General features: G+C 34.4%; 1 protein-coding gene across 6 annotated transcripts in view; it reads right to left on the bottom strand.

Moving 5' to 3' along the window:
- Nucleotides 1–15,061, bottom strand: part of NCOA1 (nuclear receptor coactivator 1) — a 366,502-nt gene that overhangs the window by 108,269 nt on the left and 243,172 nt on the right. For all 6 annotated transcript variants that reach the window (XM_027113708.1, XM_027113710.1, XM_027113709.1 and 3 more), the window contains one exon: nucleotides 8,857–9,013. The gene's annotated coding sequence lies outside the window, so the exon portion shown is untranslated. The remainder of the gene's footprint in view (nucleotides 1–8,856; nucleotides 9,014–15,061) is intronic.

The following is a 15,061-nucleotide window of genomic DNA, read 5'->3' on the forward strand; positions in this document are numbered from 1 at the left end:
TAGAAATAAAATATAAATATATTTCAAAGTTTATTAAAACAAAAAATGAAATTATGTGATAAATTCATAATAATAAAGAAGCATCAATGCTAAATTTTTCAACAAAAGTAGAAATAAAAGAGAGAAGAAAATGATGAACAGGAAAGAAAATGAAAGATAAGACTTTAGAGTTCGCTAAAATCCAAAAGAAGTGTTAACTAACTCCTACTTAATGCTCAGCTTTACTTAGCTGCCAGTCTTCCCTGCCTCCTAAGACATTAGGTTATACCTATCTAAGAATTTACCCATCTGAATTCTATTGGCTCTCAAAATACTGCTGGGCATATATTTCTTATGATAATACGCTATAAAATTATAATTCTCTTATTTGTCTCCTCTTCTAGATTGTGAACTCAAAAACAGTTACTAGATCTCCTCATTGTATATCCAATATGTAACATAATGTCTAAAAGATACAGAAGCTAAAATAGGTGATAAATTAAGTGATTAAGTTATTTTACTAATATGACATTTAAATTTTTAAAATAATATTTAAGATTTTTTATAATTAAATATTTTCTGGAATCTTTCATAATGTTTTGGAATTCTTTTCTATAATTGAGAAATTGAGCTTTCTTGAAATCCTTGTTCTCCTGTTTTCAATGGAAAAAAAAAAAAAACAACCACCTTCTTGGTCTAGAAATTTGAGAACATCTCTTCTAATTCTGAAAAGGTTAAGATCTATTTTGGAGAAACCTCCTACTATATTTCACAGTACGATAGAGACACAAAAATATGTTGCATTTACACAACTGTAAACATAAGCAATACAATCTCACAGTTTGGATAATTTTGAGCAACAAATAAATCTGGATTTCAAATGAGATTCCCCAGACTATGCTAAGTCAGACTACTGGCTGGAGACTGACATCTGCTAAATTTATCTGAAATTCTGGGGTTGAGGAGACATCAGACAACAATTCAACAGCAATTCAATATCTGGCTTACCAAAATAAGAGCCAATAGTAAGAAGCTATGAGAAAGTCACCAACAATTTGCTGATGATATGATTCTGGTATTACCTGCTTTCTATTTACAAAACACAATAAACAGATAGTGGAATGCAAAACCTCTGATGAGTGAAAACTTTTACAGCTATTCTATTTGTGGAATGGCTTTATATTTGGCAGTAAGGGAACTTAAACAAGGTTCATTAAGAAAAGAAATGTTGGTTTCAGGAAGCCAATTTACATATCACCTTTAAAAAAAAGAGGTTAGGTTTCTAAGTAAAAGTATGCTGTTGATTTAAAAAGAGTTGCTAAGTTATACACAATCTCATGCACTCTCTAGAGAGCAGTTTTTGGAACTAGAAACCACATCTACCTCTGTTCAAATGGACCAGACTAAACCAAATAGGTTGGGCTGAAGAAATAGGTCAGTGCTTTATATTTCAGTTGAATTATAGATTTCTACATAAGAAATTTGTCACTCACCTCCCAGATTTAGCTGAGGACTGCATCATTTGAAAAATAAGTAACAATTAGTTAATAAACAACTCTAATAATATACTTGAAAATGCTAGCAAGCAATTAGCACAGAGAAGCACAGACATGAGAGGGACACTCTGAGAGTTAAACCTCCCCAAGTTGATAATATCACACAGGAAAAATCGTGACAAATAAAGAGCTCCTGCACTGGGTAACTGCCATAAAGGATGTTTCTCAGACTGGAGTCCGACACCTAGGGTTCTCTAAAAAAAAGTTTTCAATTTTGTCTTTTCACTTCAGTGACAGTTGAATTCTTTCTCATGTGATAAGAAAGGATGGGGACTTTCGGATTTCTATTGCCCTTTTTATGGTTAAATAATTTCCCATTGTTTGGATATACCACATTTTGTTTATGTATTCATCAAATGATGGCCACTTAGGTTTCCCATTACTGGGGCTATTTAACAACAATGCTGCTATGAACATTTATGTGCAAATTTTTGTGTGAACCTGTTTTCAATTCTCTTGGGTACGAAACTACTAGGTCATATTGTAACTCTCTAAATTTTTGAGGAATTGCCAAACTGTCTTCCACAGTGGCTGTACCATCTTAAATTCTCACCATCAAATGTACAAGTGTTCCAATTTTTCCACATCCAAAAATTGGTATTTTCTGTTTTTTATTGGTAAGTCATAAGAGTTCTTTATATTCATGTCTAGATCCTTATCAGATATATGATTTGCAAATATTTTCTCCCATTCTGTGGATTATCTTTTCACTTTCTTTATAGTAACTTCTGATGAACAAGAGTTCTTAATTTTGATGAAATCCAACTTATCTACTATTTCTTCTTTGTTTAGTAAGTACAACATCTGGGCTTCTTAAGACAGTTTCTACTGACTGCTATCTTTCCTGTGTATGGGCCATACTTTTTTGGTTTCTTTGTATGCCTCCAATTTTTTTGTTAAAAAACATATTTTATTTTATTTATTTTATTTTTTAAAATATTTTATTTTATTATCTTTTATTTATTTTTGGCTGCGCTGGGTCTTCATTGCTGCGCGTGGGCTTTCTCTAGTTGCGGTGAGCGGGGACTGCTCTTCATTGTGGTGCATGGGCTCTTCACTGTGGTGGCTTATCTTGTTGCGGAGCACGGGCTCTAGGCGTGTGGGCCCCAGTAGTTGTGGCACACGGGCTCAGCAGTTGTGTCGCATGGGCTTAGTTGCTCTGCAGCATGTGAAATCTTCCCAGACCAGGGCTCGAACCCATGTCCCCTGCATTGGCAGGTGGATTCTTAACCACTGCACCACGAGGGAAGCCCAAAAAACAGATATTTTAAAGCTAATGACTGAGCAAGGATTTCCTTAAACATCTGGAAACAAAAATTCTCTCTGAACCCACAAAGCAGGAACCAAAACTCAGATCGTGGTTATCCCTGGCCCAGAGAAGAGTCCCTGCCACATAAGCCTCTACAATAAACATGCCCATATCTTAACTGTTATGGCCAGGAATAAAAAGCAAAGGCAAAGAAACAGATTGAAAGCAATGAGTTCTTAAAAACAGACGTCATTTTATCTTATTTCATTGATTCTATAAAATATGAGATTTTTTAAAAGTGCTTTTTGTAAAAGAAAATCCTGTGCAAACTCTTTTAAATTTATTACACTAATAATAAAGACATTATCAAGGACTTGGCAACTTAGCTTCTAAAAGTATATAATATTTGAAACAATGTATTTAATAAATTTATGTTTACTACTAAAAGTTTATTCTACAGATCAAGAGACAATGCTTCCTTTTTCTGCATTATTTTTTTCTAAATGGAAAGAATAATTTGGAAAAAGGGTTAAAAAGTATTCTTTCTTTTCTATTAGCAAATATATAGGAAGAAGAAGAAAACCAAATAAGTTTTAAACCCCCAAGTTTAAATTCCTCATATTGACTTTATTTAAAATTTAATTTTTTAAGGTAAGAAATACACATATATGCATTGGCCTTGTTAAAATACTCCTATTTAGGAAAAACAGTCAGCATATGAAACATGTTTATGGCAGCTATTGTATTAAAACAGTTTGGCAAAAATATCCTCAACATTTCCTTATAAATCTACAAAGCTAGATGATTCCAGTTATTTTAAAATGACATTGGGTAATTGTAGATATACTGTACATGTCTTCCAAAAATCAGTTCTACATTGTTCTAACGTGAAAAATATGTTGGTATTAAAAAAAAGATTAAAATCAGTCTTCCTGACTATAGCTATCTTTAACTATAAACAACAAAATAAGTATTTGATATTTACTTGCATGTTCACAGAGAAGAGTTTATAGTAATCTAGCAAAAAGGTAACAGCCTTAAAAAAAGAAAATGATGGTCATAGAGACAAAAATTAAGTGACAAAAATGTCAATCTCTGTCTTTTTCCACGAACTTCACCCTCTTTCACAGATTCAGATACTAATGAGCAGAGAAACAGCTAAAGCGGGGGCCAGACGAGACTGAAGATCAACATTAGACATAGATAATCCACAGATGATTATCCAAAACCAAATAACCACATTTACTATATAAAATTACTCCAATATCTAAAATAAAGAATTAAGCCCCTGATCAGAAGTGGTTCAATTTCTCTCGAACATTTCAGAAACTCACTTTAAAATACAGAGTTAAATGTACATATATAAACCAACAAAAGAAAAAAAAATCATATTGAAATTTGATTTCTAAAGTTATAAGGTGGCAGTAATACCAAAATAATAGAGCTGCATGGGTCAGAATAATCTGCCAAAATAATGGAGTTGTGTTTTGAGGGCATTAGCAAATGATCGAGTCAAGTTAAACCTTCAGTTAATTTCAGGATCATCTCCCCAGCAGGAGGGGAAGGGACATAAATTAAATCACAATACAACTCTAGCTACAATCTTCATTGCTCACATTTATAGAAAGGAGATGCATTTTTAAAAGCCCAGCTTTAAACCTAAGTCATCTTACTTGATTCATTTATATTTGGTAAAAACTTTATTGATACCCATTGAAAAAATGAAAAAAAAAAAAAATTCCCAAGCATCTCGGGTGAATAGCTGGTTAAACAGCATCAGTATCTCCTCAATAAAATACTAATTTATCTAGCTATACCCCTTCCAGTGTAATACCCAACTAAAGACTAACTCTAAACAAGTGAAACTTAAATTTCACTTTCCAGTGTTCTCAATAAAATAATAACTATGAAAATCATGCTTATAAATTTTAAACTGGAGACTCAGACTTATAAAATTTCAGAAGAGGGACCCTAACAATTGTCATCTCATACAGTGCTTCTCAACTTTTTGACTATAGACTACTTAGCACATACAAAATGCCTGTCCTGCCTATTTCCACTTTTACAGTATAAAGTTAGTAGTAAAAAAGAATTTGAGAGGAACAAAATAATAAAAAGGTTCACAGAAAAACGTAGGCCCATTAATATGTATTCAATTAAAGGATATGACAATGTAATAATATATATTGTGTGTTTATGTATCTCACATATATGAACTCATTGATTCCTCACAACTGCCCTATGAAGTGTGTATTACTATTATTTCCACTTTACAGAATCACTGACTGAGTTCAATGGTTTTATCTTACTAATAGAGAACCTATGGGCTGATGGTGACAACAATGATGATGACTAACACTTTTATAGGATTTACTATGTGCCATTCTAAGCATCTAACATAGTATTTACTTATAAACCTTACTAATTCATGTACTCATAAGGTATGAGGTATGTAGTATTATAATCCATTTTAGAGATGAGGAAACCAAGGCACAGAGAGGTTACTTAATCTGCCCAACATCATAAGTAGCAGAGGTAGAAATCAAATTACCAATTCTTAGGTAATTTGGTTCCAGAATCTGGCTATGTTTTAACTTATATAACTAACCTATAGAACCTAACCTTACATACTGATGAGTAGAAAAGTCAACAACAGATTCTAAATTTTGCTTTTACCTAATGCTTCTTCATTAGGAAAGTCTTCAGAAAAGTTGACATTAAGTTATACCACATCTAAAAATACTGGGTGGTTATTTACAAAGTTCTCAAACACATGAACAGAGAATCTTTCTAACTCTTCACCCAAACATCACATAGCAATAAATAAAATTAATCATATACCTAATCCTGACTTATCTTCTATGGTCATTACAAATAAAACCAATTATTTCTTATAAGATGTGATTCACCTTAAAATGTAAATGTACTATTCCTTCAAAATCTAAAGTTCTGCCTTTAATTTGTCCAAAAGTTTATAAATCTTGGATTCTAAGATTATATGTATACATATGCACACATACATAAAATTGTTTTAACAGACTTTCTCCTGAAAAAAATCTTCATGGGTTTCATTCTACCGGATAAGATTCTCAGTAACAAAACCATGAATCTCCAAAGTCCCATATCATAGTCTCTTTAGAAAGGAACATAGATGGAGACAGACAAGCTCAAAATGAGTGCCACTGTACAAAACAGCTGGCCTATACTTTTTCAAAATGTCAATATCATGGAAGACAAAGAAAAGGTGTAAACTATTCCAGGTTAAAGGAACCAAAGAGATGTGACAATTATGCAATGTATGATTCTGGATTAGACAACTGACTAAACTGTAATATAGACCATATATTAGATAATAATAATGAAAATGTTAAGTTTCCTGAATTTGATTATTATATTGTGGTTAAGTAGGAGACATTAGGAGTAAAAGATCATAAATGTCTACGACTTACTCTCAACTGTGATTCATCATCATCATAGTGGTGATGGAGGGGGAGGGGCAGGAGAAGTAGTAGTAAATACATACAGAGAGAGAGAAAGCAAATGTAACAAAATGTTTACAACTGGTGAAACTGGGCAATGGGCACATAGGTGTGCAATCTACAAATCTTGCAGCTATTTGGTATGTTTAAAGTTGGTTTGAATAAATGTTAAGGAGAAATATAAAAGATAAAAACTTTCATTGTGACATGAAGAAAACATGACTTTCTCACAGTCACTCACTGAACAATGAGTTAAAGAAAAAGACACCCAGCCCAGAGTTCAATCACTAGATTATTCTATTTTCTCTCCCTTTCTCTTTCATAAAGTCGAGGTATGAACATTTCTGTCTAAAAACTCTTAAAGAGAAGACTCTCCTACATGACTAAAATTTCTCTTAATTATAATATATCCTACTCTGCAAAACTTTTTTCTTAATAATCAGAATGCTTATTAACTTCTCTCTCCTTATTGAGAATCAACAGTCTGATTTCAAACAACAGAAAATTTCAGTTAATAAATACAATGTATCACCAGTTAATAAAAGCCATAAATCTGGAACATGTTCGTTCCGGAAACCAATGAGGTTTTAAAGAGAGAGGTAGTAGGATCAAATGAGTATCTTCTCAAATCATGCTGCACCACCAGTCCTTGCTTTAAAGTTCTCTGCCAATTCATAGTCTTGCCTCCGTCTCCCAAATTCATTATTTATTCCAAACACAGGCATTGGTTGTCAGCCAACCAAATTTAATTGCCTTTAACTTCTATGATTGCTAAACCCCACCCTCCAAATTGACAGCGATCACTCCAGGGTGACAACTGTCTCCTCCTTTAAAAGTGGGTGGGTGGGCTTCCCTGGTAGCTCAGTGGTTAAGAATCCGCCTGCCAATGCAGGGCACAGGGGTTCGAGCCCTGGTCCGGGAAGATCCCACATGCTGTGGAGCAACTAAGCCCGTGTGCCACAACTACTAAGCCTGCACTCTAGAGCCTGCAAGCCACAGCTACTGGGCCCACGTGCCACAGCTACTGAAGCCTGCATATATATTCTAAAGCCCATGCTCTGCAACGAAGAGTAGCCCCCACTTGCTGCAAGTAGAGAAAGCCTGGGCGCAGCAACGAAGACCCAACACAGCTAAAAATAAATAAATATATAAATTTATTTTTTTTAAAAAGTGGGTGGGTGTGCAATGAGTCAGAGATGAGGGGGGTTTACTGGGATACTGATATTGTTCTACTTCTTAACCTGGATGGCATTTACACAAATACATTCAGTACATGATAACTCAAGAGTTATACCCTTAGGGCTTCCCTGGTGGCACAGTGGTTAAGAATCTGCCTGCTAATACAGGGGACACGGGTTCGAGCCCTGGTCCGGGAAGATCCCACATGCCATGGAGCAACTAAGCCCATGTGCCACAACTACTGAGCCTGCACTCTAGAGCATGCGAGCCACAACTATTGAGCCCTTGTGCCACAACTACTGAAGCCCACACACCTACAGCCAGTGCTCCACAACAAGAGAAGCCACCGCGATGAGAAGCACGTGCACCATAACAAAGAGTAGTCCCCGCTCCCTGCAACTAGAGAAAGCCTGCACGCAGCAACGAAGACCCAACGCAGCCAAAAATAAAATTAAAAGAGTTATACCCTTAAAATTTATGATTTTTATTTATATATGTTATAATTCAATTAAAACTTCCTGCTGGAAGTCTTCCCCTTACTTGGTTTACCAGTTTCTGATTACTCTTCAACTTTCTAGTCTCGGCTTGGTACATGTTTATTTTTCTCACTATAGGTTGCTATGACCATTGTCATATTCATGGATACACTAGTTCTATTCCTTCAGTTAGCTCACAAACTCTTAGAAAACAACAATTTAAAACTGCTCAAATGTACAGAATGGACGCTAGATGTAAATAGATTTAATGACTGGATTATAATAGAAATGGAGATATGGGGATATATGTATATGTACAGTTGAATCACTCTGTTATAAAGCAGAAACTAACACACCATTGTAAAGCAATTATACTGCAATAAAGATGTTAAAAAAAAAATGTATAGACCAAATCTGGGGATGGTTCAGTATAGTTTTTCCCCTGCCATTTAAAAAAATTTTTATATTGGAATATAGTTGATTTACAATGTTGTGTTAGTTTTAGGTGTACAGCAATCAGTTATACATGTACATATATACATTCTTTTTTTTTTTTTTTAGATTCTTTTCCCATATAGGCCATTACAGAGTATCGAGTAGAGTTCTCTGTGCAATACAGCAGGTTCTTATTAGTTATCTATTTTATATATAGTAGTGTGTGCTGCCATTTTTAATTCAGTAAGGACTTGAGGGTTTCATAGTAAGATACTGATCTGAACCAGTATTAATTTCAATGTGCATTACAGTGGTTTACAAAGTATCATCTATAACTTTTCTAACATTTTCATTTAGGAATGTCAGCACATATTTTAGAATAACCTTGAAGCTTCTCAGATCAAAGACATATTTCCATAAAAAATAAGAGTCAACAAGTAATCATTTTCACACCATACTTTTGCAGAAACAAAGCTCTTTAAAAACAGAGCTACAATTCCTACCTGGGAGACTTCTTTGTTCATAGTGAGTCCTCAGAACATATATGGTCAAATCTGGTGCTCCAGAGGGTAGCTTCCAATGGAATGGGGGAAAGGTATTTTCCAGAGATGGCTCGAGTCTCTTCACTCTTACCTCTTCTAAGGCCAATTATGCAAACAACTAAAACAAAGGAGAAGAAAAAAATAAAAGCAGAAGGGAGGTTAGACTGTCATTTTATTCTCTAAGAAATAATAAAGGTCAGAAATGCTCGGTTAAAAAAAAGAAAATACAACTTTTCAGGCCAAATGGAAAAACACTTCCAAAAGACAATGGATGAAGATCTGATTTTACAACTGAAGTCCTTCTGGTACCTGAATATATATTCTTATTTAAGACTGCTGCTTGAGTAATACATAATTGCATTCTGCCCTTAATCTCCTGACAGGTCCATTTATATGTCTTTTAAAATTTTTTTCTGGCTGCATTTGTATGTTTATCTTTCTTTTTACCTATAAATTCTGATTTTTAATGTTTTCAGTTTGCACTTAATTCCTTCTTTCATTTCTGTAATACTTCTATGTATTAAAGTTACTATGATACTTAACTTTCAAAATTTTTATTGAAAAAGTTTACAAAAATTTTATATTCCTAATACCTAAAAATAAAATTCATTGAGCTCTGGTTCCAGTAAAGATGAACTATCTTGTATTGGACTAACTTGCCCACAGATAACGATGATTAACTCTGGACAAAATAAAAATTACTCAAAGACACTGAAAAGTGACTAAAAGCAGGCAGAAACATAGGGAATTTGATCACTGCAAGAAAGGAATCATACTGAATAAGATCTATACTTGTAAGACTTTCCCTTAAGAGAACTCTTCCCAGTATACCCCTTAAGTACTACTGGGAGGCTAGACCTAAGGGAGAAAACCACTGTCTCACTGGCTTGAGGCATTAGAGAATGTAGTTCAGAGCTGACAGAATGCTAGATAATAGGAGGAGAAAATCATGGTAGGAAGGGCAGTACAGTAAGGGGGTGGGGGACCTTAATTCTGTATGCAGATTTTCCTCAAATCCTTGGTTGATCCAAATACCCCTATATAACCATACCACAAATGAGATTCCCTTTTGCTGTTTATAATCATACACTCCTCACTCCCTTTTTCTTAACTCCTAGCAACTACTTATCTGCCCTCTATTTTTATAATTTTGTCACTTTGAGAATATTACAAAGATTGAATCGAATAGTATGGAAACATTTTGTACCGGCTTTTTTCACTCAGTCTAATGCCCTTGAGATCCATCCAACATGTTGCATATACAAATAGTTTGTTGCTTTTTATTGCTCCATGGTTTGAAGGTACCATAGTTTCTTTTTCACCATTCCCTGTTGAAGTACGTTTGGGTTGTTTTCAATTTCGGGTTATTATGAATAAAGCTGCTATAAATATTTGTGTACAGGTTTCTGTGTGAATATAAGTTTTCACGTCTCTAGGATAAACACCCAGAAGTGGGGACTTCCCTGGTGGTCCAGTGGTAAAGAACCCCCCTTCTTATTCAGGGAACACAGATTTGATCCTTAGTCAGGGAACTAAGATCCCACATGCTGCGGGGCAACTACAAGTTGCACCGCAACTACTGAGCCTGCGCGCTCTGGACCCCGAGTGCCACAACTAGAAAGCCTGTGTGCCACAACTAAGACCCGATGCAACCAAATAAATAAGTAAATAAACAGACACCCATAAATGCAACTGGATTGTACAGTAAGTGTATATTTACCAGCCAGTAATTTAGTTGTCTACTAGAACAAAAATCAATACTCTTCAGAAAAAGATAATCCACAATATTATCTACAATACCCAGTATACAATAAAAAATTACTAAACATGCAAAGAAGCTAGAAATTGTAACTCAAGATCAGGAAAAAAAAGGGGGGGGGGTCAATAGAAACCATAAGATGATTAGTTGAAATTAACTGATAATGATGTTAAAGCAGTTATTATGAGTATGATCAGGATGTTATAATAATAAGTGAACAGATGAGAAATACTTGTAGCAAATGGATACTATAAAATAGAAGTAAATGAAAATTCAAGAACTAGTTCAACATGGAAATTTTAAAATTCACTGGACAAGCTTAATAGAAGATTTGAGATGGCACAAAAACAAGTCGGTGAACTTGAAGTCAAAACAATACCCAATATGAAGACTGGACAACTGAAAAAAATTAAAATCAAAAGTTGACTTTTTGAAAAGATAAAAAAATTATTAATACTTGAGCAAGAATGATCAAGAAAAATGAAAGACAACACAAAGTACCAATGTCAGAAATGGACAGCTATCACTTCATGTCCTACAAATATAATGTTCTAAACCACATAATGCAAATCAATTCAGTAACTGCAATGAAGTGAAAAATTCCTTGAAAAATATAAATTATTAAAACCACAAAAATGAACAGAATGTTATCTACTAAAGAAATTAATTTGTAATTAAAACAAAACAATACTCCAGGCCTAGATGGCTTCACTGGTGGGTTCTATGAAACATTTAAAGAAGTAATAATAATAATTGTGCACACTTTCCAGAAAATAAAAGGCAGATACACCCCAATTGTTTTACTAGGCCAGCAAAACCCTAATACCAAACTTGCCAAAGATATTACTAGAAAAGAAAATCAGTTTCATGAATGTAGACACAAAATAGCAAATTAAATCCAGCAATATATAAGGATGATATGCCATTAACAGAATAAAAAGCATATAAATATCTCAATAGGTACAGAAAAACATCTGACAAAATTCAGCACCCATTCATGATAAAATTCTCAGCAAGCTAAAAATTAAAGGTAACTCCTTCAATCTGATAAGGAGGATCCATGAAAAACCTACAGCTAGTATTCAGTACAACGGTGAAATATTGGGAGTTCTCCTAATATTGGGAACAAGGCAAGAATGTTCACTCTAACCACTTCTCTTCATTATTGTAATAGACGTACTGGAGGTCCTAATCAGTGCAATAAGTCAAGAAAAACAAATAGAAGGAAGCTTAGAAAGGAAGAACTAAAATTGTCTTTATTCAATTAAAAAATGTCGGTACATAAATCTAAGGAATCTGAAAAATGATTACTAGAATAAGTGATTTGACAAAGCTGTAAGACACAAGGTGAGTACACAAAAATCAATTGTGTTTCTATATAACCAGAGTAAACAACTGGAAGTGCAAAACAATTTATAATAGCATCAAAAAACATAAAATACTTAGGAATTAATTTAACAAAATATAGGTAAGACCTATACACTTAAAATTATAAAACATTTCTGAAATTACAAAAGACTAAAAAAAAGAGTGACTGAATATTTTCATGGGTTCACTGAGACTCAATAGCATTAAGATGTAAATTCTCCCCCAAATTAATTCATATAATACTCAAAAATAAAATTAGTGGTTTACTTTTTATATATCTAGCGCATTTTACAATCAATGAATATAAATCTTTTTTATTTTATTTTATAATATATTTATAATGTGGGTTTTCTGATGCTTGTTTTAGGCTTTTCCTTTTTAAATAAAGACTACGTTTTCTCTACATCATGATTCCCCCCAATGCTGAATTCCGCATTAAAGTGGCATGTCTATCTAATGTTAGAAAATTGGATGATCCTATGACCTGGATCCAAAAGTGCTTACCTACTATAGTCCCTCTAAATTAAACAGAGTGCTTTTTGTATTTTCAAGATTTTCTTTCCCTTTTTCCTTGATTTAAACCCACAATTCAAAAACTCAAAAAAACTTGGACTAGTTCTTCATAATGACATAGTTTAAACTATTAAAGAAAGGAATTTATAGTTAGGTTAGCCCAACTTACATTATATTTAGTTGGGTTGTTCTCACTGTATAATATCTAGTTTATTTGCATTTGTAATCAACTTAAGTCCCCAAGACATTTCTTGGGTGATAAGATACCTCCTAATTAATACTTTGTGTTCTTTCATCTGTGAAGCACTGTATCTTTGAATTTGTTCCTAGGTAAATTTGCTTAAGAATTGGTAAGTAGTAACTGACTATGGCAAAGAGGGCATTGTTCATTTAGTCAACCACAAACCCAGGTTCTGTCATTTTCTGACTTTCAAGGAAGAGCACTACTCAAAAATCATTTGTGTAGTTAAGGCTACAGGTATAATCTTTGTGAAATAATGCCACTCTCTTCTATAAAACCTAAGAGTTTTTACAGGTACTTTTTCAAAGTCAGGCAGTAACTGAAGCCAGATGGATCCTGCTAATGATTTAGGGGGTCCTGATGATTCAAGGCCAAACGGGAATACAGGAATGATGCTGAGGGGGAGGCTGAAAATAGTCACTCAGGGACTGCATGAAGACAGAAAAGCACAAGATAAATCCGTAGTCCAAAAAGATATGTAGACAATGAGAAGTGAAAAATATGGGGCTTCCCTGGTGGTGCAGTGGTTGAGAGTCTGCCTGCCAATACAGGGGACATGGGTTCGTGCCCCGGTCCGGGAAGATCCCACATGCTGCAGAGCGGCTGGGCCCGTGAGCCATGCCCGTGAGCCATGCCCGTGAGCCATGGCCGCTGAGCCTGCACGCCCGGAACCTCTGCTCCGCAGCGGGAGAGGCCACAACAGTGAGAGGCCCGCGTACCGCAAAAAAAAAAAAATTTTTAAATTAAAAAAAAATATGGAAATCAAGAGACAGGTGATACACAGAGAACCAAAGAAGACAGGAGGAATACGAAGAAATAGGGAGAAAAAGAGAGCAGTGCTGATGATCTGATGTTTGGCATTATGAGATCAGTAAGCTCACTATTCTTAAAATATATCTCCTAGTATTTATTATGTATTATCTGTGCTATCCAGAGCTCAGTATTTTAAGTCTTTTCTCACACCCCCTCACCTCCAGGAACCCAAAGCAGGAGACCTGATATGGATGGTACAAACTCCTAGGAGATCCTCATGCCTGGAGGCTTCCCATTACTTGTTCCAATTCTCTCCTCATGGGTAAGGCCTTTCTGTCTTCATTATCTGCTTCCAGTTCTGGCACAAATGCTGGCTAATGCAGCACCTCAATTCCTTTAATTTAATTTATTAAATTATTCAGTTTATTAACCTCTTATATTCAATCTGATTTAAGAACCAGACGAAGAAGCAAGGTGAAAGAAGAGTACCTACACATAGAAAGAGTAATAAAGGAAATCTATCAAACATTCCTCCTTTGTTATTTTGGAGTTAGGCAGAGGTACAGGGTCAGAATTTTAAAATATATAGAGAAACAGAACAAAGGAGTATCTATGGATCTACTACCAATAAGTGTAACAGTAAACATTTTTGATATATTTATTTTCTTTTTAAAGAAATGAAGTATTACCAAAAATCAAAAGGCCCCACACTCACACAAAGCCCACTCTTTTCACTCTGACGCCTTTTGAAAGAGATAACCATCATCATGAATTTAGTATATATCCTCTGGTCAATTTTTTTATATCCATCCATAAACAATGTACACTGATGTTTTATGCTTTAAAATATACATGTTTAAACTGTACATATTCTGCATTTTGCTGATTTCATGCATTATATTGTTTTGGAGCTCTATCCCTGCTGAGGTGTGTGTGTGTTTCATTCATATGTACATGTGAATATACCACATCTCAGCCCAGTCATTCATGTATTTAAGTTGTCTAAATTTTCATTATTATAAATAATGCCTCAATGAGTGTTCTTGTACATGGCTTCTCTTTCGTATTTTCATATGCACATGTGCAAGAATTTCTAATGGTAATATCCAGAAGTGGAATTTCTGAGTTGTAGTATTTGCATATCTTCTGCTCTACTCACCATTTGTCAAATTGATTGCCCAAATGATTGTTTCACATTCCCACTAGCAGTGTGTAAGAGAACCATTTGCACCCATATTCTTTCCAACACTTGATATTGTCAGACTTTATTTTTTAACCAGTCTAACAGATGAAAATGGGATCTCATTTCAATTTGCATTTCCCTGAATATTATAGAGACTGAGCATCACAGCTGGCTATTTGGATATCCTATTATTTCAACTGGTGTTAGTCTCTTTTCATCCATTATACTGGGTACTCAATAGGTACTTTGTCTCAGTTCTGGGAAATTTTCTTGGATTATACTATTTATTCTTTTCTTTCCCTTCATTTATTCTGTTCTCTCTTTGGAACTCCTAATAATAGGAAGTTGA

Source organism: Aethalodelphis obliquidens, unplaced genomic scaffold (genome assembly GCF_003676395.1).
Source record: "Aethalodelphis obliquidens isolate GAN/ISIS:26980383/991018 unplaced genomic scaffold, ASM367639v1 scaffold12, whole genome shotgun sequence".
NCBI classification, from domain to species: domain Eukaryota; kingdom Metazoa; phylum Chordata; class Mammalia; order Artiodactyla; family Delphinidae; genus Aethalodelphis; species Aethalodelphis obliquidens.